We start from the raw sequence: 6622 nt of genomic DNA on the forward strand, positions 1-6622 counted from the left end.
TGGGTCAATAGATGCAGTGAACCACCATGGGACTCCTATACCTATGTAACAAACCTGCACGTTCTGCACATGTATCCTGTTTTCCTGTTTTGTTTTTTGTTTGAATAAAGAAAAAAAAGGATGTAAAAATCAACATAAAATTAACCATTAACTATTTAAAAGTATACAATTCATTAATATTTGGTACAGTCACTATACTGTTGTGCCACTATCACTTTTACTTCCAAAACATTTTTAATGCTCAAAAGGAAACCCTACACCCATTAAGCAGTCATTTTACATCTGTCCCTTCCCCCAGCCACTGGCAACTACTGGTCTGCTTTCTGTCTTTATCGGCTTGCCTATTTTGGAAGTTTCATATACAGTAGCCCCCCCAGTCCACAGAGGATATGTCCCAGGACCTGCAGTGGATGCCTAAAACTGCAGATGGTACCAAACCCTACATATAGTCTTTTCAATCTGATAACTAAGAGGGCTAATAAGTGACTAATGGGTAAGTAGCATATACAGTATGGATATGCTAGAAAAAGGGATGATTCACATCCCAGGAGGGACAAAGTGGGATGGCTCGAGATTTCATCACACTATTCAGAATGTGCCAAAATTTAAAACTTATGATTTCTAGAATTTTCTATTTAATATTTTTGGACCATGGTTAACTAGAGGTAACTAACACCACACAAAGTAAAACCGTGGATAAGGGGGGACTATGGTAAATGGAATCATACCATTTGTGATATTTATATCTGGGTTCTTTCACTTAACATAGTATTTTTCAGGTTTGTCCACACTATACTATGTGCCAGTACTTCATTCTTTTGTATGGCTGAATAATATTCCATTTTATAGCTATACCACATTTGTGGACAACACATCTATTGATAGAAATTTAGGTTTCTACTTTTTGGCTACTGTGAATAGTGCTGTTATGAATATTTGTGTACAAGTATACATTTGAATACCATTTTCAATTCTTTGGGGTATATACTAGAGAGTTGAATTGTTGAGTTATATGGGAATTATATTTAACTCTTTGAGTTAACTCAAAGTTGTATTTCCTATAACAGCTGTACCATTTCACATCCCCACCAGTAATGTATGAGTGTTACAATTTCTCTACATTCTCACTGACACTAATCTTCTCATTTTTAAAAATTATACTCATACGAGTGTGAAGTGATATCTACTCAATATAATTGAGTCTAAGGTGTTTTTACTGGATGTTGAGAATCATACCTTTCAGGAATGACAGGTATCAAGCCATTCTCAGATGAAGGAAAACAGAATGTGGTACTAGGAGGCCCCCTGTATGAGAATAGCTAAAGTTCTTTAACCAGAAAGAACAATTAAAGAAGAAACCTTGGAATATCAGGAAGAAAGAAATATGATAAGTAAAAAATATAAATACTATATATTCTGTCTCTCCTCTTGAGTTTTGTAAGTTATGTTTAATGGATGAAACAACAATTATAATATTGTCTATTGTCTATATAATATTGTCTCCTGGGGCTCTAAACATATGTAGAGCAAATACTTAAGACAATTATAAATAGGAGAGGATTTCAAAAAACATAAAGGGAGGTAAGGTTTCTACACTTTACTAAAACTTGTAAAATGACAACACTAGTAGACAATGTTATTATATATAATGTAATACATAGAGCAACCTCTAAAAATCTATACCAAGAGGTATTTAACAACACTAAAGATAAGTCAAAATGGAATTCTAAAAAATTTTGACATGACCCATAGGAAAGCAGAAAAAATAAAACAGATAAATAAAAAACAGCAGAAACAGAAAAAAAACTAAAATGACAGGCTAAAGCCCATAATTACATTAAATGTAGATGGTCTTACTCCATCAATTAACAAATTGGCAGCGTGGATTCATCAACCTTTCTAATGAAGGCAGCAGCAAAAGTAGTAGAAAGTAAAAGAACGAGAACGATAGCTTCTCAAGATAAACCTAATGATAATGATGTTGAAATGGAAACTGAAGCTAATTTGGATACAAGAAAAAGGTCTCACAAGAATCTTTTCTTATATAAGTTGAAATATGGAACCCAGCAACAAGACCTTAATGAGAAAGAAAGAAGAGTAGGAACTCTTCAAAGTGCAAAAAAGAAAAAAGAAAGCAGAAGAGCCACTGAAAGCAGAATACCTGTTTCAAAGTGTCAACCAGTAATTCCTGGAAAACATCGAGCTAGAAAAAAACAGGCAGGGTTTTGACAAGACAAGAATTTGAGATCCGGAGTGAGGAAATATGGAGAGGGAAACTGATCTAAAATACTATTGCATTACAAATTCAACAACCGGACAAGTGTCACGTTAAAACACAGATGGAGGACCATGAAGAAACTAAAACTGATTTGCTGAGACAGGGAAGACTATGTTTGTAAAAGTTTGATGAAAGGACAGTTAAATATTTTGGTCACTGCATTTTGTTTAAAACTTGCACCATTGATGTATTTTAAAAGTTTTGTTTAAAGCATTACAGTATTTTTCTGTGACCATCAATTAATATGAGGGTTTGTGCTATAAGAGTTAAAGTATATGTTATCATTATATTCTTTAAGAATCTTATTTTGATAAAATGTAAATTTGTTGAACCTTGCCACATTTAGTATCCCCACCAAATCCTGTTCCAATAAAAAAATAAAAGCTCATACGAAAAAAAATCAATCATGAACTGAAGAATAAAATGGAAAACTATAAATTATACTGTGAATGAAACCAGATTTCACTCTGTTTTACTTCAGATGTCCTTCAATGGATAAATGACTAAACAAACTGTGGTATATCCATACCAAGGAATACTACCCAGGAGTAAAAAGGAATGACCTACTGATACATTTAACAACTTGGATGACAATTCAGAGAATTAAAATGAGTTTAAAAGAAGCCAATCATAAAAGTTTACATTCTGTGTGATTCCATCTTATATAACATTCTTGAAATGACAAAATTATAGAAATGTAGTACAAGTATATGAAAATTATGTAAGTGTAGGCTGGGTGCAGTGGCTCACACCTGTAATCCCAGCACTTTGAGAGGCCGAGGCAGGCAGATCATTTGAGGCCAGGAGCTCCAGACCAGCCTGGCCAACATAGTGAAATCCCATCTCTACTAAAAATATGGAAATTAGCTGGGCATGGTGCTGCATGGCTGTAATCTGAGCTACTCAGGAGGCTGAGGCATGAGAATTGCTTGAACCTGGGAGGTGGAGGTTGCAGTGAGCTGAGATCCTGCCATTGCACTCCAGCCTGGGCAACAGCTCCTCTCCCAAAAAAAAAAAAAAAATTATACAAAATTATAGAAGTATAACATATGATGTTCTGTATCTTTAGTATATTAGTGTTAATGTCTTGGCTATGATATTGAACTATAGTTTTGCAATATGTTATCATTGAGGAGAACTGGGTGAAAACTACATGAGATCTCTCCGTATTACTTATGGTTGCATGTAAATCTACAAATATCCCAAAGTAAAAAGTTTTATTTTTTTAAAATACTTCAAAAATATAAAACAAAAACAAAAGCCAAATAATTATATCTGCCTGGGAAAGCTCTATGCTACACACTATAAAGTGATCGCTTAATTATTTATCTTATATTCTATGTGTTGGGTAACTGGTTTTGATGGAGACACTAATAAAAATTTAAATAAACAATAATGCCGAAAAAGTACAGAATAGCTAATTAAATTGAGCAAAAATAAATTTTTCATTTAAAAATCTGTTATAAACATGACATTTCATCTTACTGCATGCAAAGATACATCTATTCTTATATTTTAGACAGCTTGCAACCAAGAACATTATGTCCCTTAAGAATTACCTTATAATGGATTTCTAATATATATTAAATTACCCCCGGGAATACCTCATGACATTGCTGATCCTAGTTAATCTTATAAGCATCCTCATCAGTGTCAAGGGAAACTATATTTAAGTAACCATCTGGCGAAATTTGAAGTCTTAAAACCCTCTACAAAATGATTAGTTGTACACTTTAAATTTCAAATTTTTTTATTTTGAGAAAAAAATATCAAATTGACACAAACATCATTTGCTAGCTGGGATCCTGGCCAATTTACTTAGTATCTCTAGTCCCAGTTTTTTTCATATATAAAATGGGGTTACATCCTATGACAAATGATACAACAAACTAAGAATATTGAAGTAGTAATGACTATCCTGATAGAGGAATGCGATTTAATAAAAGTTTTCATAATAACTGATATTGCCTGGTTAATGCATAAATAATGTAACATAGGTAAAAACTACATCATGCTGCTCTTTTAAAAATCTTGAAGCAGAGAAGCAAAGGCTATTTTTAGGAAGAGGAACAAATAAATTGCTGGAGTTGTCTCAGGAAGTAGTACAATGAGAGTAAAATCATAAAGGGAGTTAAAAAACAGTTCTAGTGTAGACTGTGAACTACCAACACATTGTGTGAGAAGATACCAAGAAGTGAAGCTCTCTCTCTTTCCATGCATGTTTTAATTATATTTTCTTTTTAGGCAAGTTGACTAAACGATTTAATAATCACATTGCGGTGAACAATATGGCTTCAAAAAAGAACAGTCAAAATTTGCTTCGCACATAATTTCCCCTCAGTATAATGTTGATATTAGATGTTAATGGCAGGCAAAATATAAAGTTGTTAAGAACAAGATGCTTGAGAGTGAAAATACCTGGGTATAAACCCAGGCTCTACTACTTCCTAGCTGTAAGACTTTGGCCAATCTACTTCATGTCTCTAAGCCTCAATTTTCTCATCTATAAAATGGGGCAAGAATATTATAATAAAGTGCTTCACACAATACCTTTCATATACTAGGAGTATAATACATGTTAGATATTAATAGCAATCTTAGCTAATAGAACTGTTTCTCAAGCTTAAGAATAAATATAATTAATGAAGCAACATTTTAAATATCTTCACTGACAAGGTAAATATAAGAATTAAAACATAATTAAAGTGCAAAAGGGCTACTATAATTGAAATAACTTGCATACTCATCATTCTAAGAAAGTGTTATACACTCTGGTTCATAAATGTCTGATGAAAGAGCCGTAATTTCCTATTTAGCTTACTGCTGGCAGTTTTAAACAAAATTGTTATATTCAATAATCATCTACATATTCATGAACAAGTCAAGAAAAATAAACAAATAAAATTTTTAAATTGTTTATCCTACCAAGAACATTCATCAATTCATAGAAACATTTAATAAGAATTTTAAGAACATGAATTTGTCTCTGTAGTATTCAAATAACTTGTCTTCAGAAATCAATTTGTAATAAACAAACTACGTTATGAAACACTTTAAGATTAGAAACTAGATCTCTAAATATTAAAGCATTTGGGCTTGGGAAGGAGAAATTAACTAAGAAATTCTATAATTGTAAGTAACAGCTGCACGGTCAATATTTAATCACTATATTGTGAGACAGTTCAGTAGTGGAAGACAGGATTAACATATTGCTTTAAAACATTCCATTACTTTCTGCATCTGTTTACTGATAATAAAAGACACAGCTGTTCTAAACGAAACACACTAACAGGTGTAAAGTGCCAATTTGGCATTTTACATAAAAGTTACTCCTCATTTCCGTATGGAATATTCTAAAGCATAGTCTAAGCACAGCTACCAATAACTTAAAGGGGTTTTTTTCACATTAATTTGGATTATTCTAGTCATTAAGGAAAAGATATGCTTCATTCTCCATGAATTCAAGATTATTTTTAAACAGTACACATCCTGAACTAATTATAATTACCCCAGATGTTTTCCATAAAAATGGTCACACATTTGAACAGGGTTTCTTTAGCAACTGTTCTATATCAAATTTACTGCAAAGAGCATCAAAATTATGAGGTAACACTGTATCAAATTCACTATGTTTAAACTACGAATGATAATGAAGTTTGAGCTTACAATTTATTTTCATCGGTGCTTCAGCTAACCTATAGCCGTATGTATTTAATCCAAGAGAACCGTGAGGAAAGCCAATATTTTAATAATAAATTATCAGTAATCACTTCCCTACAGCATGACAGAGTAATCAAAATTGGTAAATACAATAAATGTTTAGCATATAGTTTTAGGAGGGATTTGTATATAAAAGAAAATATAATATATTAAAGTGTTTTGGGCAAAAGAACTGACTATTCTAGTAATTTAATAAATCTGGATAATTTTTAATCTGTAAATTATGGAAGTGACAGTCAAAAATAATTACAAAACCAATATTGATGAAAACATTAAAGAACTGAAGAGAAAGAACAGTGGGAAATATTTTAATTTGGCCATTATATATATTTTTAGTTACAGAACTTGGAGAGGAAAAGTTAAGGGAGAATATCAAAGGAGTCAAAAGTGTTCTAGTGGCTTTCTTTTCTTAAAGACATTTGTCAAATTAGGTTTAGAAAAAGAAGTTCATTAACATGTACATGTAAAGCGTTCTTGAGACTATATGTTTTAATGTATACATGGGGAAAAACATGTAAACTATAATATATATATTTGCTTACTCAAGATGAACAAAGCATCAGATCTTCTCCCAGTAGATCGTTTTTCTCTTTAGCTCAGGTACAGATGATTTTAAATTAAAAT

At 32.0% G+C, this 6622-nt stretch overlaps 1 pseudogene; it reads left to right on the forward strand.

Annotated features, from left to right (window-relative positions):
• Window positions 1-2487, forward strand: part of LOC105535243 — a 104107-nt pseudogene extending 101620 nt beyond the window's left edge.
• Window positions 2488-6622: the final 4135 nt, after the last annotated feature.

Source organism: Mandrillus leucophaeus, unplaced genomic scaffold (genome assembly GCF_000951045.1).
Source record: "Mandrillus leucophaeus isolate KB7577 unplaced genomic scaffold, Mleu.le_1.0 Scaffold143, whole genome shotgun sequence".
NCBI classification, from domain to species: domain Eukaryota; kingdom Metazoa; phylum Chordata; class Mammalia; order Primates; family Cercopithecidae; genus Mandrillus; species Mandrillus leucophaeus.